The 15,033-nt window shown below is 46.7% G+C and overlaps 1 protein-coding gene across 1 annotated transcript in view; it reads right to left on the bottom strand.

Annotated features, from left to right (window-relative positions):
- The window catches only part of LOC144481400 (galectin-3-binding protein-like), a 238,438-nt gene that overhangs the window by 193,420 nt on the left and 29,985 nt on the right, over positions 1 to 15,033 (bottom strand). The window lies entirely within an intron of this gene.

Genomic DNA, 15,033 nt, shown 5'->3' with positions numbered 1-15,033 from the left:
ATATTGAGGCCCTGGTCAAGAAGAAGAAAGAGGCACATGACATGCATAGGCACCTGGGATCAAGTGAATCTCTTGAAGAGTATAGGAGGTGTAGGAGTAGAGTTAAGAGAGAAATCAGGAGGGCAAAAAGGGGACACGAGATTGGTTTGGCAGATAAGGCAAAGGAGAATCCAAAGAGCTTCTACAAATACATAAAGGGCAAAAGAGAGTAGGGCCTCTTAAGGATCAACAAGGTCATCTATGTGCGGATCCACAAGAGATGGGTGAGATCCTGAATGAATATTTCTCATCAGTATTTACAGTTGAGAAAAGCATAGAACATAGAACATTACAGCGCAGTACAGGCCCTTCGGCTCTCTTAATGTTGATGAGTCCACTACTGTTGCAGGCAGGGCATAAAAGTTGGAGTGTTATGGTAAGGTTATATAAGGCATTGGTGAGGCCGAATTTGGAGTATTGTGTACAGTTTTGGTCACCTAGTTACAGGAAGGATGTAAATAAGATTGAAAGAGTGCAGAGAAGGTTCACAAGGATGTTGCCGGGACTTGAGAAGCTGAGTTACAGAGAGAGATTGAATAGGTTGGGACTTTAATGCCTGGAGCGTAGAAGATTGAGGGGAGATTTGATAGAGGTGTATAAGATTTTGATGGGTATAGATAGAGTGAATGCAAGCAGGCTTTTTCCGCTGAGGCTAGGGGAGAAAAAAACCAGAGGGCATGGGTTAAGGGTGAAAGGAGAAAAGTTTAAAGGGAATATTAGGGGGGACTTCTTCACGCAGAGAGTGGTGGGAGTGTGGAATGAGCTGCCGGATAAAGTGGTAAATGCGGGGTCACTTTTACCATTTAAGAAAAACTTGGACGGGTTCATGGATGAGAGGGGCGTGGAGGGATATGGTCCAAGTGCAGGTCAGTGGGACTAGGCATAAAATGGTTCGGCGCAGACAAGAAGGGCCAAAAGGCCTGTTTCTGAGCTGTAATTTTCTATGGTTCTATGGTTCAGGGCATTCTACACCCTTACTACTTTCTGAGTAAAGAACCTACCTCTAACATCTGTCCTATATCTCTCACCCCTCAATTTAAAGCTATGTCCCCTCGTGCTAGCCATCACCATCCGACTTAAATGTCATCCGCAAATTTACTAATCCATCCTTCCACGCCCTCATCGAGGTCATTAATAAAAATGACAAACAGCAGTGGCCCCAAAACAGATCCTTGCGGTACACCACTAGTAACTGAACTCCAGGATGAATATTTCCCATCAACCACCACCCTCTGTTTTCTTACAGCTAGCCAATTCCTGATCCGAACCATTAGAACCATAGAACCATAGAAAATTACAGCTCAGAAACTGGCCTTTTGGCCCTTCTTGTCTGTGCCGAACCATTTTATGCCTAGTCCCACTGACCTGCACTTGGACCATATCCCTCCACACCCCTCTCATCCATGAACCTGTCCAAGTTTTTCTTAAATGTTAAAAGTGACCCCGCATTTACCACTTTATCTGGCAGCTCATTCCACACTCCCACCACTCTCTGCGTGAAGAAGCCCCCCCTAATATTCCCTTTAAACATTAAATCACCCTCAATCCCATGTGTCCGTATTTTCTGCAAAAGCTTACCATGGGGAACCTTATCAAATGCTTTGCTGAAATCCATATACACCACATCAACCGCTTTACCCTCATCCACCTCTTTGGTCACCTTCTCAAAGAACTCAATGTACCTGACAGGTACATACTTATCAAGGACGCGTAGTAGCTGTTCCTTGAACAAGTTCCACATTACAATTGTGCCCATCCCCTGCAGTTTCTTTCCCCAACCTATGCCACCTAAATCTCGCCTAACCGCATCATAATTTCCTTTCCCCCAGCTATAACTCTTGCCCTTTGGTATATACCTATCCTTTTCCATTGCTGAGGTTAATGTAATCGAATTGTGGTCACTGTCACCAAAGTGCTCTCTTTGGTATATACCTATCCTTTTCCATTGCTGAGGTTAATGTAATCGAATTGTGGTCACTGTCACCAAAGTGCTCTCTAACACCTGGCCTGGTTCATTACCCAGTACCAAATCCAATGTGGCCTCGCCTCTTGTTGGTCTATCTACATACTGCATCAGGAAGCCTTCCTACACACATTGGACAAAAACCGACCCCTCTAAAGTACTCGAACTATAGCTTTTCCAGTCAATATTTGTAAAGTTAAAGTCCCCCAGTACCACTACCCTGTTACTTTCACTCCTCTCCAGAATCATCTTTGCAATCTTTTCCTCTACATCTCTGGAACTTTTCGGAGGTCTATAAAAAACTCCCAACAGGGTGTCCTCTCCTTTCCTGTTTCTAACCTCAGCCCAAACTACCTCAGTAGACGAGTCCTCATCAAATGTCCTTTCTGCCACCGTAATACTGTCCTTGACTAACAATGCCACACCTCCCCCTCTTTTACCTCCTTCCCTGCACTTACTGAAACATCTAAACCCCGGAACCTGCAACAACCATTCCTGTCCCTGCTCTATCCATGTCTCCGAGATGGCCACAACATCGAAATCCCAGGTACCAACCCATGCTGCAAGCTCACCCACCTTATTCCGGATGCTCCTGGCGTTGAAGTATACACACTTCAAACTGCCTTCCTGCCTGCCAGTACACTCCTGCGACTCTGAAACCTCATCCATGACCTCACTACTCTCAACCTCCTGTACACCGAAGCTACAATTCAGGTACCCACCCCCCTGCTGAATTAGTTTAAACCCTCCCGAAGAGCATTAGCAAATTTCCCCCCCAAGATATTGGTACCCCTCTGGTTCAAGTGCAGACCATCCTGTTTGTAGAGGTCCCACCTACCCCAGAAAGAGCCCCAATTGTCCAGGTATCTGAATCCGTCCCTCCTGCACCATCCCTGTAACCACGTGTTCAATTGCTCTCTCTCCCTATTCCTCTCCTCACTATCCCGTGGCACGGGTAACAAACCAGAGATAACAACTTTGTTTGTTCTCGCCCTAAGCTTCCACCCTAACTCCCTGAATTTCTGCCTTACATCCCCATCCCTTTTCCTACCTATGTCTTGAGTGCCGATGTGAACCACAACTTGGGGCTGGTCCCCCTCCCACTTAAGGATTTCGAAAACACGATCCGAGACATCGCGGACTCTGGCTCCTGGGACGCAACACACCAACCGCGAGTCTCTCTCGTTCCCGCAGAATCTCCTATCCGTCCCTTCAACTATGGAGTCCCCAATGACTAATCCTCTACTCCTCTCCCCCCTTCCCTTCTGAGCCACAAGGACAGACTCTGAGTCAGTGACCTGTACACCATGGCTTACTCCTGCTAAGTCCCCCCCCCCCCAACAGCATCCAAAAGTGTACTGTCCCCAATTTCTACGACATTTTTTGTTTCTCCCCCCACTTGGACGGCTCCCTGTACCTTGGTGCTGTGGTCAGTTTGCTCATCCTCCCTTTCCCTCCCCTTCTGAGCTGCCGGGCCGGACTCTGCGCCGGAGGCACGGCCACTGTTGCTTCCCCCAGGTAGGCTGCTCCCCCCAACAGCACTTAAACAGGAGTACCTATTTTTAAGGGGCACAGCCACTGGGGTACTCTCTAGTACCTGACCTTTCCCCTTCCCCTTCCTAACCGTGACCCACTTGTCCGTCTCCCGTGGCCCCGGTGTGACCACCTGCCTGTAACTCCTATCTATCACCTCCTCATTCTCCCTAACCAGACGAAGGTCATTGAGCTGCAGCTCCAGTTCCCCAACGTGGTCCCTTAGGAGCTGCAGCTTGACGCACCTGCCGCAGATATGGACGTCCGGGAGGCTAGCTGACTCCAGGACCTCCCACATCCGACACTGAGAACAACAAACTGACCTCACACTCATAATTCCCCCTTTCTTCCAATGACACAGGAAAAGCTGTCTAAACCTACCCCACCTCTGCCTGTTTACGCTGAAGCCCGATGAGCCAAAGCCCGTCAGCTCTCACTCTGCTCCCTGCTCACTCCACTGCCCGCTCCCGACGCTGCCCGCTCCCGACGCTGCCCGCTCCCGACGCTGCCCGCTCCCGACGCTGCCCGCTCCCGACGCTGCCCGCTCCCGACGCTGCCCGCTCAAAAGTGCGGCCTGCTTTTAAACCCTCCAAAAACCTTCCCAGGCTTCACCTGGGCCTACTTCCTGTTTTGGAAAAAAAACCTCCAATTTTTAACACAAATTTAACTGAAAAATAAATAAATAAATTCAAAGACTATTTCCTCGGGTGGATGGAGCTATTACAAGGGGGCATAACTATAGGGTTCATGGTGGGAGATATAGGAAGGATATCAGAGGTAGGTTCTTCACGCAGAGAGTGGTTGGGGTGTGGAATGGACTGCCTGCAGTGATTGTGGAGTCACACACTTTAGGAACATTTAAGCGGTTATTGGATAGGCACATGGAGCACACCAGGATGGTAGGGAGTGGGATAGCTTGATCTTGGTTTCAGATGAAGGTCGGCACAACATCGTGGGCCGAAGGGCCTGTTCTGTGCTGTAATGTTCTATGTTCTATGTTCTAAATAAATCAAATGCAGAAACACAATCCTTTACCCTCAGCCTGCTCCTGTGGAACAATGAGGCTGAAACCTCCAAGGTAAGCCCTTTTTAAACCCTGCAAAAACCTTCCCAGGCTTCTCCTGGGCCTACGTCCTGTATGGATATTAGGGATCTTGGGGAATTAAATATTGATGTCTTGAGGAGTATACATATTACAGAGAAGGAGGTGCTGGAAGTCTTAAAGCGCATCAAGGTAGATAAATCCCCGGGACCTGATGAGGTATATCCCAGGACGTTGTGGGAGGCTCGGGAAGAAATTGCGGGTCCCCTAGCCGAGATATTTGATTCATTGATAATCACGGGTGAGGTGCCTGAAGATTGGAGAGTGGCAAATGTTGTGCCTTTGTTTAAAAAGGGCTGCAGGGAAAAGCCTGGGAACTACAGGCCAGAGAGCCTCACATCTGTGATGGGTAAATTGTTGGAAGGTATTTTGAGAGACAGGATCTACAGGCATTTAGAAATGCAAGGACTGATTAGGAACAGTCAGCATGGCTTTGTGAGTGGAAAATCATGTCTCACAAATTTCATTGAGTTTTTTGAAGGGGTAACCAAGAAGGTAGATGAGGGCAGTGCAGTTGATGTTGTGTACATGGACTTTAGCAAGGCCGTTGACAAGGTACCACATGGTAGGTTGTTGCATAAAGTTAAATCTCAGGGGATCCAGGGTGAGGTATCTAATTGGATACAAAATTGGCTTCTTGACAGAAGCCAGAGCGTGGTTGTAGAGGGCTGTTTTTCAACTGGAGGCCTGTGACCAGCGGTGTGCCTCAGGGGTCAGTGCTGGGCCCACTGTTATTTGTCATTTATATTAATGATTTGGATGAAAATATAGGGGGCATGGTTAGTAAGTTTGCAGATGACACCAAGATTGGTGGCATGGTGGACAGTGAGGAAGGTTATCTCCAATTGCAGCGGGATCTTGATCAATTGGGCCAGTGGGCTGACGAATGGCAGATGGAGTTTAATTTAGACAAATGCGAGGTGATGCATTTTGGTAGATTGAACCAGGGCAGGACTTACTCAGTTAATGGTAGGGCATTGAGAAGAGTTACAGAACAAAGAGATCTAGGGGTACATGTTCGTAGCTCCTTGAAAGTGGAGTCGCAGGTGGACAGAGTGGTGAAGAAGGCATTCGGCATGCTTGGTTTCATCGGTCAGAATTTTGAATACAGGAGTTGGGACATCTTGTTGAAGTTGTACAAGACATTGGTAAGGCCACACTTGGAATACTGTGTGCACTTCTGGTCACCCTTTTATGGAAAGGATATTATTAAACTAGAAAGAGTGCAGAAAAGATTTACTAGGATGCTACCAGGACTTGATGGGTTGAGTTATAAGGAGAGGCTGAATAGACTGGGACTTCTTTCTCTGGAGCGTAGGAGGCTGAGGGGTGACCTCATAGAGGTCTATAAAATAATGAGGGGCATCAACAAGGTAGATAGTCAATATCTTTTCTAAAACTAGAGGGCATAGGTTTAAAGTGAGAGGGGAGAGATACAAAAGTGTCCAGAGGAGCAATTTTTTCACACAGAGCGGGGTGAGTGTTTGGAACAAGCTGCCAGAGGTAGTAGTAGAGGCGGGTACAATTTTGTCTTTTAAAAAACATTTAGATAGTTACATGGGTAAGATGGGTACAGAGGGATATGGGCCAAATGCGGGCAATTGGGATTAGCTTTGGGGTTTTAAATAAAAATAAGGGCGGCATGGACAAGTTGGGCCGAAGGGCCTGTTTCCATGCTGTAAACCTCTATGACTCTATGACTCCCCAGGCACAAAGCCGTGCTGACTATCTCTAATCAAACCCTGGCTATCCAAATGTTGGTAGATCCTGGCCCTCAGAATCCCCTCCAGTAACTTACCCACCACTGATGTCAGGCTCACCGGCCTCTCATTCCCTGGCTTATCTTCGTTACCCTTCTGAAACAATGGAACAACTTTAGCCACTTTCCAGTCTTCGGAACTTCACCAGTGGGAAGAGGTAAAGCCAATATCTCTGCAAGAGCCTCAGCAATTTCTTCCCTTGCCTCCCACAAGATCCGAGGATGCGCTTGATCAGGCCCCGGGGATTTATCCACCTTACTGCACTTTAAGGCTGCAAATACCTCCCAGCGAGCAAAATGCATGTGGCCCAAGACATCACCACTTGTTTCCCGAATTATCATTGAAACCAGAAGCAGGAGAGGCCATTCGGCCCTTCGAGCCTGCTCGACTATTCATTTTGATCATGGCTAATCATCAAATTCAATATCCTGATCCCTCTTCCTCCCCATATCCCTTCATCCCCTTAGCTCCAAGAGCTATATCTAATTTCTTCTTGAAATCAGACAATGTTTTGGCCTCAACTACTTTCTGTGGGAGTGAATTCCACACATTCACCACCCTCTGGGTGAAGAAATTTCTCCTCACCTCAGATCTAAAAGGTTTATCACTTATTCTCAAACTATGACCCCTGGTTCTGGACTCCCCCACCATTGGGAACATTCTTTCTGAATCTACCCTGTCTAACCCTGTTATAAGTTTCTATGAGATCCCCTCTCACTCTTCTAAACTCCAGTGAATATAATCCTAACCAATTTAGTCTCTCCTCATAATGACAGACCTGCCATCCCAGGAATCAGCCTGGTAAACCTTCGCTGTGCTCCCTCTATAGCAAGGACATCCTTCCTCAGATAAGGGCACCAAAACTGCACACAATACTCCAGGTGTGGCCTCACCGACACCCTATACAATTGCAGCCCGATCCCTGTACTCAAATCCTCTCGCTATAAAGGCCAACATACCATTTGCCTTCTTTACTGCCTGCTGTACCTGCGCGCTTACTTTCAGCGACTGATGCACGAGGATTCCAAGGTCTCGCTGAGTATCCGCCTCTCTCAATTTACACCCATTCAAGTAATAATCTGTCTGCCTATTATTGCTACCAAAGTGGATAACCTCACATTTATCCACATTATACTGCATCTGCCATGCAGATACCCACACACTCAGCCTGTCCAAATAACACTGAAGCATCTCTGCATCCTCCTCACAGCTCACCCTCCCACCCAACTTTGTATCATCTGCAAATTTGGAGGTAATAGAGTCATAGAGTCATAGAGGTTTACAGCATGGAAACAGGCCCTTCAGCCCAACTTGTCCATGCCACCCTTTCTTTTTGAACCCCTAAGCTAATCCCAATTGCCCGCATTTGACCCATATCCCTCTGTACCCATCATACCCATGCAACTGTCTAAATGCGTTTTGAAAGACAAAATTGTACTCGAGGGAACTGAATAATACATTCAGTTCCCTCTTCCAGATCATTAACATATAATGTAAACAGTTGGGGTCCCAGTACAGATCCCTGCGGAACTCCACCAGTCACTGACTGCCAATCAGAAAAAGACCCATTTATGCCAACTCTTTACTTCCTATCTGCTAACCAGCTTTCTATCCATCTCGAGACATTACCTGCATTCCCATGTGCTTTAACTTTACACAGTAGTCTGTTACGTGAGACCCTGTCGAAAGCCTTCTGAAAGTCTAAATAAACCACATCCACTGGTTCTCCTCGGTCAACTCTACCAGTTACATCCTCAAAATATTCCAATAGATTCGTCAAGCATGATTTCCCTTTTGTAAATCCATGCTGACTTTGTCTGATTATACCACTGCCTTCCAAATGCTGAGTTATGAAATCCTTGATAATGGAATCTAGCAACTTCCCCAGTACCGACGTTAGGCTCACTGGTCTATAGTTCCCTGTTGCCTTTCTACCTCCCTTTTTGAATAGTGGGCTTACATTAGATACCCTTCTGTTTGACAAGTGGCGTTCCTCAGGGATCAGTGCTGGGACCTTTGCTGTTTGTAATATATATAAATGATTTGGAGGAAAATGTGACTGGTTTGATTAGTAAGTTTGCGGACAAAACAAAGGTTGGTGGATTTGCGGATAGCGATGAGGACCATCAGAGGATACAGCAGGATATAGATCAGTTAGAGACTTAGGCAGAGAGATGGCAGATGGCGTTTAATCCGGACAAATGTGAGGTAATGCATTTTGGAAGGTCTAATACAGATAAGAAATATGCAGTCAATGACAGAACCCTTAAGAGTATTGATAGGCAGAGGGATCTGGGTGTACAGGTACACAGGTCACTGAAAGTGGCAATGCAGGTGGAGAAGTTGTCAAGAAGGCATACGGCATGCTTGCCTTCATCGGCCGGGGCATTGAGTTTAAAAATTGACAAGTCATGTTGCAGCTTTATAGGACCTTAGTTAGGCCGCACTTGGAATATAGTGTTTAATTCTGGTCGCCACACTACCAGAAGGATGTGGAGGCTTTGGAGAGGGTACAGAAAAGCTTTACCAGGATGTTGCCTGGTATGGAGGGCATTAGCTATGAGGAGAGGTCAGAGAAACTTGGTTTGTTCTCACTGAAACGACGGAGGTTGAGGGGCGACCTGATAGAAGTCTACAAGATTATGAGAGGCATGGACAGAGTGGATAGTCAGAAGTTTTTTCCCAGGGTGGAAGAGTAAATTACTCGGGGGCACAGGTTTAAGGTGCGAGGGGCAAGGTTTAAAGGAGATGTACGAGGCAGATTTTTTACACAGAGGGTGGTGGGTGCCTGGAACTCGCTGCCGGGGGAGGTAATGGAAGCGGATACGGTAGTGACTTTTAAGGGGCGTCTTGACAAATACATGAATAGGATGGGAGGGATATGGTTCCCGGAAGGGTAGAGGGTTTTAGTTCAGTCGGGCAGCATGGTCGGTGCAGGCTTGGAGGGCCGAAGGGCCTGTTCCTGTGCTGTAATTTTCTTTGTTCTTTATTTCAGAGTCCAAAGAATTTTGGAAAATAACCACCAATGGATCTACTATTTCCAGGGCCACTTCCTGAAGTACTCTGGGATGAAATCATCATAGAAATCATAGAAACCCTACAGTGCAGAAGGAGGCCATTCAGCCCATCGAGTCTGCACCGACCACAATCCCACCCAGGCCCTACCCCCACATATTTACCCGCTAATCCCTCTAACCTACGCATTTTAGGATTCTAAGGGGAAATTTTTAACCTGGCCAATCAACCTAACCCACACATCTTTGGACTGTGGGAGGAAACCGGAGCACCCGGAGGAAACCCACGCAGACACGAGGAGAATGTGCAAACTCCACACAGACAGTGACCCGAGCCGAGAATCGAACCCGGGACCCTGGAGCTGTGAAGCAGCAGTGCTAACCACTGTGTTACCGTGCCGCCCTATGTATTTTCCGCCCTATGAAGATGATCAGGACCTGGAGATTTATCCACCTTCAATCCCATCAATTTCCCCAAAACCATTACTCTATCAATGCTGATTTCCTTAAGCTCCTCATTAAAACATGTTACTCTCAGCACTTGGGGCACATTATTCATGTCTTGCTTTATGAAGACTGAAGCAAAGGACAAATTTAATTCCTCAGCCATTCTTTATTCCCTGTTACAAATTCCCCCTTTTCTGACTGTAAGGGGCCTACATTTGTTTTTGTCAATCATTTTCTCTTTACAAAGAACAAAGAACAAAGAACAATACAGCACAGGAACAGGCCCTTCGGCCCTCCAAGCCCGCGCCGCTCCCTGGTCCAAACTAGACCATTCTTTTGTATCCCACCATTCCCACTCCATTCATATGGCTGTTTAGATAAGTCTTAAACGTTCCCAGTGTGTCCTCCTCCACCACCTTGCCTGGCAGCGCATTCCAGGCCCCCACCACCCTCTGTGTAAAATATGTCCTTCTGATATCTGTGTTAAACCTCCCCCCCCCCTTCACCTTGAACCTATGACCCCTCGTGAACGTCACCACCGACCTGGGGAAAAGCTTCCCACCGTTCACCCTATCTATGCCTTTCATAATTTTATACACCTCTATCAAGTCTCCCCTCATCCTCCGTCTTTCCAGGGAGAACAACCCCAGTTTACCCAATCTCTCCTCATAACTAAGCCCCTCCATACCAGGCAACATTCTGGTAAACCTCCTCTGTACTCTCTCCAAAGCCTCCACGTCCTTCTGGTAGTGTGGCGACCAGAACTGGACGCAGTATTCCAAATGCGGCCGAACCAACGTTCTATACATATGCAACATCAGACCCTAACTTTTATACTCTATGCCCCGTCCTATAAAGGCAAGCATGCCATATGCCTTCTTCACCACCTTCTCCACCTGTGACGTCACCTTCAAGGATCTGTGGACTTGCACACCCAGGTCCCTCTGCGTATCTACACCCTTTATGGTTCTGCCATTTATCGTATAGCTCCTCCCTACATTATTTCTACCAAAATGCATCACTTTGCATTGATCAGGATTGAACTCCATCTGCCATTTCTTTGCCCAAATTTTCAGCCTATCTATATCCTTCTGTAGCTTCTGACAATGCTCCTCACTATCTGCAAGTCCTGCCAATTTTGTGTCGTCCGCACAAGGAAATTTACATACCTATAGAAACTTTTACAGTCAGTTTTCATATTTCCTGCCATCTTCCTTTCATATTTCTTTTTTCCCTTGTTAATCAATCCCTTGGTCCTCCTTTGCTGAATTTTAAACTGCTCCCAATCCTCAGGCCTATTGCGCTTTCTTTCCAGTTTGAATGCTTCTTTGCAAGGGCGGCACAACGGCACAGTGGTTAGCACTGCGGCCTCACAGCTCCAGAGGCTTGGGTTTGATTCCCGGCTCGGGTCACTGTCTGTGTGGAGTTTGCACATTCTTCCCATGTCTGCGTGGGTTTCCTCCGGGTGCTCCGGTTTTCCTCCCACAGTCCAAAGATGTTCGGGTTAGGTGGATTGGTCATGCTAAATTGAACCTAGCGTCAGGGGGACTCGCTAGGGTAAATGCACGGGGGTCACGGCGATAGGGCCTGGGTGGAATTGTGGTTGGTGCAGACTCAATGGGCCGAATGGCCATCTTCTGCACTGTAGGGATTCTATGATACTATCTCTAATTTCCCTTGTAAGCCATGGTTTGGCCACAATTCCCTTTCCACTCTTGTGTTCACAGGGATAAACAACTTCTGGAGTTCACCTATTCATTCTTTAAATGCCTGCCATTGCCTGTCCACTGTCTTTCCTTTCAGTAATCTTTCCCAGTCCATCATGGCCAATTCATGACTCACACCATCATAGTTACCTTTATTGAGATTCAGGACCCTGGTCTCAGAACCAACTACATCATCATCCACCTTGACAAAGAATTCTACCGTATTATGGTCATTCGTCCCCAAGGGTTCTCCCACAACTAGATTGCCAACTAATCCTTTCTCATTGCATAACACCCAGTGCACAATGGCCTGTTCCCTTGTTGGTACCTCGATATAATGCTCCAGAAAACCATCCCGTAGACACTCCAGAGATTCCTCCTCTATTTTACTGTGACTAACTTGACTCTCCCAATCTATACATAGATTAAAAATCGCCCATAATCACAGGTGTTCCTTTAACGCACAATTCTCTGATTTCCTGTCTGATGCTTTTCCCAACATTACCCCGAGAGTTTGGGGTCTGCAAACCACCCCCTGCCAATGTTCGCAGCCCCTTGTTGTTTCTTAACTCGACCCATACAGATTCCACATTGTCTGTGCTAATATCTTTCCTCAATATCGTATCAATATCATCTTTAATCACAATGTAACTCCACCAACTTTTCCTTTCTGTCTGTCCTTCCTAAACACTGAACAGTCTCAATGTTTAGTTCCCATCCTTGGTCACCTTGGAGCCACGACTCCGTAATGACAACTATATCATACCCCTTTACATCTATCTGTGCAACTAATTCATCCATTTTGTTTCGAATGCTCTGAGCATTCAGGTACAAAACTTTAAGGTGGGAACTTTTAACATTTCTTTTCCCTTTCCTACTATTTTTTAATCTGTCCTTATCTGACTCTGACCCTTGGTTTCTCTGCCTATCACTTTTCTGATTCTCCTTACTCTCTTTGACTCTTTTCTTAATTCCCCTGCTATGAATCAAAGAACAAAGAACAAAGAAAATTACAGCACAGGAACAGGCCCTTCGGCCCTCCAAGCCTGCACCGACCATGCTGCCCGACTGAACTAAAACCCCCTACCCTTCCGGGGACCATATCTCTCTATTCCCATCCTGTTTATGTATTTGTCAAGACACCCCTTAAAAGTCACTACCGTATCCACTTCCACTACCTCCCCCGGCAACGGGTTCCAGGCATCCACCACACTCTGTGTAAAAAACGTGCCTCATAGAAATATAGAAACACAGAAAAACTACAGCACAAAAACAGGCCCTTTGGCCCCACAAGTTGTGCCGAACATATCCCTACCTTTTAGGCCTACCTATAACCCTCCATCCTATTAAGTCCCATGTACTCATCCAGGAGTCTCTGAAAAGACCTTATTGAGTTTGCCTCCACCACCACTGATGGCAGCCGATTCCACTCGCCCACCATCCTCTGTGTGAAAAACCGTCCCCTTCTGGGAGGCTAGAGAGGAGATTGCAGAGCCTTTGGCTTTGATCTTTGTGTCGTCATTGTCTACAGGAATAGTGCCAGAAGACTGGAGGATAGCAAATGTTGTCCCCTTGTTCAAGAAGGGGAGTAGGGACAACCCTGGTAATTATAGACCAGTGAGCCTTACTTCTGTTGTGGGCAAAGTATTAGAACATAGAACATAGAACAGTACAGCACAGAACAGGCCCTTCGGCCCACGATGTTGTGCCGAGCTTTATCTGAAACCAAGATCAAGCTATCCCACTCCCTATTATCCTGGTGTGCTCCATTTGCCTATCCAATAACCGCTTAAATGTTCCAAATGTAGAATCCAAATGTATTGGAAAGGATTATAAGAGATAGGATTTATAATCACCTAGAAAGGAATAATTTGATTAGGGATAGTCAGCACGGTTTTGTGAAGGGTAGGTCGTGCCTCACAAACCTTATTGAGTTCTTTGAGAAGGTGACCAAAGAGGTGGATGAGGGTAAAGCGGTTGATGTGGTGTATCTGGATTTCAGCAAAGCGTTTGATAAGGTTCCCCATGGTAAGCTTTTGCAGAAAATACGGACACATGGGATTGAGGGTGATTTAGTGGTTTGGATCAGGAATTGGCTAGCTGTAAGAAAACAAAGGGTGGTGGTTGATGGGAAATATTCATCCTGGAGTTCAGTTACTACTGGTGTACCGCAAGGATCTGTTTTGGGGCCACTGCTGTTTGTCATTTTTATTAATGACTTGGATGAGGGCATGGAAGGATGGATTAGTAAATTTGCGGATGACACTAAAGTCGGTGGAGTTGTAGACAGTGCGGAGGGAAGTGGCAGGTTACAGAGGGACATAGATAAGCTGCAGAGCTGGGCTGAGAGGTGGCAAATGGAGTTTAATGCGGAAAAGTGTGAGGTGATTCACTTTGGAAGGAGTAACAGGAATACAGAGTACTGGGCTAATGGTAAGATACTTGGTAGTGTGGATGAACAGAGGGATCTGGGTGTCCATGTGCATAGATCCCTGAAAGTTGGCACCCAGGTTGATAGGGTTGTTAAGAAGGCGTACGGTGTGTTAGCTTTTATTGGTAGAGGGATTGAGTTTCGGAGCCAGGAGGTCATGCTGCAACTGCACAAAACTCTGGTGCGGCCGCATTTGGAGTATTGCGTACAGTTCTGGTCGCCGTATTATAGGAAAGATGTGGAAGTGTTGGAAAGGGTGCAGAGGAGATTTACCAGGATGTTGCCTGGTATGGTGGGAAAATCGTATGAGGAAAGGCTGAAGGGCTTGAGGTTGTTTTCGTTAGAGAGAAGAAGGTTAAGAGTTGACTTAATAGAGGCAGACAAGATGATCAGAGGATTAGAGAGGGTGGATAGTGAGAGCCTTTTTCCTCGGATGGTGTTGGCTAGCACGAGGGGACATAGCTTTAAATTGAGGGATGAGAGATATAGGACAGATGTTAGAGGTAGGTTCTTTACTCAGAGAGTAGTAAGGGCGTGGAATGCCCTGCCTGCAGCAGTGGTGGACTCGTCAACGTTGAGAGCGTTCAAGTGGTTATTGGATAAACATATGGATGATATTGGAATAGTGTAGATTAGAGGGGCTTTAGATTGGTACCACTGGTCGGCACAACATCGAGGGCTGAAGGGCCTGTACTGTGCTGTAATGTTCTATGTTCTAACATTTCCCCTGTACCTACCCCCAGCACCTTAAACCTGTGTCCTCTCGTAGCAGCCATTTCCACCCTGGGAAAAAGCCTCTGAGAGTCCACCCGATCTATGACTCTCAACATCTTATATGCCTCTATTAGGTCTCCACTCATCCTATGTCTCTCCAAGGAGAAAAGACTGAGCTCCCTCAGCCTATCCTCATAAGGCATGCCACTCAATCCAGGCAACATCCTTGTAAATCTCCTCTGTACCCTTTCAATCTTTTCCACATCCTTCCTGTAATGAGGCGACCAGAACTGAGCACAGTACTCCAAGTGGGGTCTGACGAGG

The sequence above is a fragment of the Mustelus asterias genome, chromosome 1 (genome assembly GCF_964213995.1).
Source record: "Mustelus asterias chromosome 1, sMusAst1.hap1.1, whole genome shotgun sequence".
In the NCBI taxonomy this organism is placed as follows: Eukaryota; Metazoa; Chordata; class Chondrichthyes; order Carcharhiniformes; family Triakidae; genus Mustelus; species Mustelus asterias.
Note: the sequence above shows the minus strand (reverse complement) of the source record. Positions and strands in the feature narration are given on the sequence as shown.